Source organism: Diabrotica undecimpunctata, chromosome 4, assembly GCF_040954645.1.
Source record: "Diabrotica undecimpunctata isolate CICGRU chromosome 4, icDiaUnde3, whole genome shotgun sequence".
NCBI lineage: Eukaryota > Metazoa > Arthropoda > Insecta > Coleoptera > Chrysomelidae > Diabrotica > Diabrotica undecimpunctata.
In genome coordinates, this window is record NC_092806.1 from 92,024,787 (window position 1) to 92,030,786 (window position 6,000).

Genomic DNA, 6,000 nt, shown 5'->3' on the forward strand with positions numbered 1-6,000 from the left:
CCGAAGTCGCAAACTCGTTGGTAACAGTTTCTTACGGCTGTTTATAACTGTTGGACGTATAATGGTTCTGGTCGCTCCGGTATCTACCAACAACGTATGTCTTTTACCATTTATTTCTCCATCTACATATACACTATCTTCACGACATTTCAAAGAAGCTATTAGTATGAGAGGGTCTTTGGAAAAGTTCTGGGTCGAAGCTGCTCCCCTAAAGCCGACTCGTTCTGGTTTTCCTGATGGTGAGTTTCTTGATTTTATGGTCTTCGTTTTCTTGCATGTAATACTTTTCATCATATTAACGAGCTGGTCAAGTTTATCTTCATCTTCTTCCTCTTTTACAGTCCTAACTTTACTGTACCCGCTAGAGGCCTGCGTAGCTGACTCGTATTCGAGGGCGGCGGAGAGGACATCATGTCTTCGGGAGCTGTTGGATAAGCATATCGTACTAATCTGGCAATATCTACCTCATATTCTTGAAGAGCCTCATCTTTCTTCTGTCTACGATTTTTAAGCTGCGACTGATATACATGCTCCAAATGTTCGTGGCCATATCGCATATTTAACCTCTTCTTCAGTTGTTCGAAATCATCGGTCTCCTCTACGGCTATGGTCTGAAGCACATCTAAGGCATCTCCTCGAAGAGCGATAGTCAGGTTTACAGCCTTTTCTTTTTCAGACCATCCATTCGCTCTTGCGGCTGATTCGAACTGTTTCATGTAGTTGTTCCATGATGATTTTCCGTCGAAAGTTGGGACTTTAACATGAATAGAACCTCCACTTCCTTCAAATTTCGGCCGTGTTTCCAACTTACATTTCGTCTCGTCTTCTTTTATCTCTACTCTAATTGGATTGTTTCCTCTCTCTGCTGTCCCTGTTTCCTCCAGCTTCTTTTCCATCTCCTTCCATATCTTTTCTTCGAAGGCCAACATATCGGCAGCAACTTGGTTTTTTAACGAAGACACTCTATCGTCAAGAGCAGACATCTCAGAAGTGACTTTAGAGATGTTAGCAGAAACTTTGCTTTCCAGAGAAGAAATCTCGTTAGAAACTTTGCTTTCTAAAGAAGCGATGTCGCCGGAAACTTTCGAAATATCGCCAGAAACTTTGTTCTCTAATGATGCGATATCACCGGAAACTTTGTTCTCTAATGATGCGATGTCACCAGAAACTTTGGCTACATCACCAGAAACTTTGGCTACATCACCAGAAACTTTCGAAATCGACGAGAGGACAGCATCTTCAAATATATAAGTCTCTGGATCTAGTCCTTCTTCTAGCAAAGCGTTCTTTAGTCGTTGGACTAACTCAGCCTTTTTTCCGGTAGAAGCTAATTCTCTGTCTTCGAGATGTCTTCTTAAATTCGTCACTGTGAGCTCATAAATCGTCGTCATTTTCACAATTTATTTTATATCCCACTTCTAACACCAATGAAATGTCTTTTATTTATTTATAATTAGTTATAATGTCTTTACTAATTTATTATATTGTTCCTACTTTAATTTATTAAAAAGCACGATAATTAATATAAGTTTATTAATCACTAAAAATACATAATTTATTTAAAGGCGAACGTAACAATTAAATCGCGACCGCGAATCTTCAAAACTAACTGATTCCTTCAATGAAAAATCCATTATTATATATGAAAACACAACTGGCCTAGAATTCAGGAGAATCCCTCTGATTTAGACTAGAAGGTCAACCCGGGTCATCGTTTCGACCTTTTCTTTCAGGTAAATTTTCTGCCAGCCGCTAGAATTATCTGGTACAATCTACAACATAACAGAATTAGTCATAATATATTTACGGTTATTTTAGGCCATGATATTTATCGTAACAATATGCACCCACACAAGACTATGAACAAGAAGAAATTGAAAAATTCTATCATGATTTAGAAAAAGTATTAACACCTACAAAGAAACACGATCTCAATATTATCATGGGAGATTTTAATGCAAAGATTGGTGAAGATGAACAGAAAGATATCATAGAAAAATATGGTCTGGGAATACGAAATGAAAGAGGAGATATGTTGGCATCTTTTTGCGTAGAAAAGCAATTAGTAATAACAAACACAATTTTCAAACTTCCAAAACGTCGTCTTTACACATGGAAATCACCAGCAGATACTCCTGAACGAGTTGTTCGTAACTAAATAGACTTCATATGTATAAATAAGAGATACAGAAATTCAGTATTAGCAGTAAAAACATATCCAGGCGCAGATGTACCAATAGATCACAATATTTTAGTAGGAAAAATAAGACTATACCTAATCGGTTCACAATTTGTCGATAGCTCACTACAAGTTTAATCCTAATTAGAGAACTGAAATACAGAGAGGATAGGTAATACGATATAATAGTAAAAACCAACCTGAAACTGACGGTTTAAGATGTTTTCGACTAACCTACCTTGTATCTGAAGGAATACAATACAGCAGACAACCTTATAATCCGATTACGAAGGTATTTTGAATGGTTATAGATGACCGACCAGTGTCGTAGAGTATATGATTGAAACATTTATTTGAACTAAATAAATATATTTTTTAAATTGTACTTATGTAAATTATATTTTTGTTTTTATTAATATAATATAATAACCAACATTAGCCGTGAAAGTTTTAATTGTTTTTTGTTAAATATATTAGTATTAAAACATTATATTATTATTTAATGGATAAACACCTTAGGAACGCCTATGATGATACAAATTTTACGACCGTTTTATGACTTTCACTCACATTTCGTGCTCTCAACAATTTGTGAACGGAGAATAAGATTAAAAAGAGTTGCAAGGACAAATAAGCAAACAGTTACTATTTATAGAGAAAAGATGTTAAATGATACTGCAAAACAAGAAATAACTAGTATATTAGAATAAAAAATGAAGTTAACATCAAGCAAAGAGGAAAGTACTGAGGAAAACTGGACGAGAATTAAAACTTAAAATTAAAGCTAAAAGCAAGAAAAAAACAAGGGTGGATGATAGAAGAAATACTGAGACTTATGGATCAAAGAAGAGAAGTCAGAAATAAAGATAAAAACGAATACAAGAGGATCCACGCAATAATCAGGCAGAAGATAAGACACGCGAAAACACAATTTCATAGTAAAGAATGTAATGAAATTGAACAATATGAAAAGAAACATGATACATTTCATCTGCACAAGAAATTAAAAGGGATCGCTGGAAACAAACGGAAACAAGTATCCCAAAGTTTAGAAGACAGAAACGGACACAGAATATTAGACATCAATGAACAGTTAAAAGAATGGGACAACTACATTTCTGAATTATTTGAAGATGAGAGAGTAGAACATTATACACCGATTGCTATATCAGGTCCATCTATAACAGAAAGTGAGGTTACACGTTCAATACAAACGGCAAAAAATGGAAAAGCACTTGGCCCCGATGAAGTAAGTGCTGAAATAATAAAGTTTTTGGGAGAACATGGAATTAAAGCTCTGTGTAATCTCTTTAACAGAATTTATGACACTGGGATATTACCAACTGATTGGTTAAAGTCGACATTTGTCACAATACCTAAGAAACATCGTCCAAAGACATGCGGTGATTATCGGACAATAAGTCTGATGAGTCATCTTTTGAAGATCTTCCTGCGAGTAATACACAGCAGAATTTACACGCTGTTAGAGGACAGAATTAGCAATACTCAATTTGGGTTTAGGAGTGGCTTGGGTACAAGAGAGGCCTTGTTTAGTATACAGGTGCTAGTACAGAGATGCAGAGATATAAATCAAAATGTGTATATTTGTGCAATCGATTTTGAAAAGGCTTTTGAAAAAGTCCGACATAACAGAATGCTAGAAATATTGGAAACAGCTGGATTGGACGATAAAGATCTATGAATAATTACAAATCTATACTGGCATCAAGTGGCAAGAATAAATGTTGAACAAGAACTGTCGGATGAAATAAATATAAAAAGAGGAGTGAGGCAAGGCTGTATATTGTCGCCTTTACTTTTTAACTTATATTCGGAGGAAATATTTAAGGAAGCCTTAAGGGAGACAACCGAAGGTATTATTGTGAATGGAGTAACCGTCAACAATATTAGATATGCCGACGATACCTTAGTTCTTGCTAATTGCGCAGAAGACCTTCAAAATCTAATGAACAAAATAAAACAGACTTGTGATCAGTATGGATTAAAACTCAACGTTAAGAAAACTAAATATATGATAGTTAGCGAACAAAATTATATACAGGATGGCGGTATAAAAGTTGGAGATGCCACACGACAGAGTTGGAAATGAGGAGGTCCTTAGACGGCTGAACCAAACAACACAACTGGTCAATATAATAAAGAAACGCAAGCTGGAATACTTCGGTCACATTATGAGACACTCTAAAAAATATGATCTTTAACAGCTGATCATTCAGGGAAAGATCCAAGGTAATCGTGGTCCTGGTAGAAGAAGAACATCATGGCTGAAAAATCTAAGGCAATGGTATGGAAAATCAACTACATCGTTATTTAGAGCTGCTGTCAATAAAGTCACGATAGCGAATATGTTAGCCAACATGATATCCAACGATCGATAACGGTCATGGAACTAGAAGAAGAAGAAATCTCACAAATAAAGATATCAGTTTCACACCCGGAACAATCTATATGGCACTATTCTTTGCAGACAATGCACTATATCCACTTCTCTCCTTTTCTGTCTTTCAAAAATTTTCCATCGCAATAGAAACAAGTAGCATCTTCTTCTTTAGGATTGTCTGCTGCAATATCTATCATATCATCATCATCGGAAGAATCGTCTTTGAAACTTACTGATTCGGATTCTGAAGAGGAATCTTGAAATATTGTCTTCTTCTTCGTCTTACGTAGATGCTGGTAACTACAGGATGATTGTTGGTTATCTAATGATTCCATTAGTACTTTCCGCTTTACTGTTTTGGGTTGTTTTGGAGACAAGGTAATAATCGCTGCTTTTCCAGGTGCCCTATACTTCGAGGTCCTGTCTGTTTTTGAAAGGTAGGCACCGGTATAATATGTTCGAGTCCAACAAATCCATTTTCATCTACACTATTGTCGGCAATATTTTCAACTACTGCATATTGTTCTTTTTCAGTATTTTCTTGTTTTGCAGTAAGAGAATCGCTTTCGTTTAAGACATGGCGATTTATAGAAAATATTTCGGTCTTTCTGAAGCCATTAACGCCAATTGTCCCAGTTTGCACCTTAAGATACGCCTTTCCAAATAGTTCAGCAATGTCATAATGTGTAATAACTGGTATTTGATTTGACCTTAAAAATAATCTCAACATCTCACTATAATGGGTTTTAAGGGTCCCATTAACGTTTTATCTAAGGGCTGCATGTGGTGGGTAGAATGAGGGGGCAAGCACACTATGTCAACAAAATTCTCCCTTGCCAAATTTATCATTTCTAAATTTCGACAATGTGTATGGTGTCCGTCTAACACTAGCAACAGTGGATCGTTTTGTGATGATTTCACTTTTCAATAAAATGTAGGAACCACTGTGTAAATATATGGGTTTGAATCCATCCACTTTAATGACACACAATTTTTGAACCAGGAGGTTCCCTTTTCCAATAAAACATTGTGGTTTTTTCTGGGAAAAATCAGATATGGTGGAACAAAAGTTCCTCCGGCACTCATACAAAAGACTGCTGTGATCTTTCATAGGCGTCAACATGGTGTAATAATCAGAAAAATGTAATCATCATTATATTGGGAATTTTAAAATTATATTGATTAAATAACCAAAAACATTTGTTATTATTACTAATATAAATTTTATGAAATAACTCTTTAAGTCTAATATTCCACAAAATAATAATTTTAAATAAATATATTAGACAATTGTACGCAACTGATATGGGAATACTTCAAATTTTTTGACAGTTTAGCGTGTGGTAAAATTGTTTAAAGTGTTGCCGCGTTTTTAGAGTAAGAATTTTTTTTATGTTTTGATTTCTTACACAATTTGATC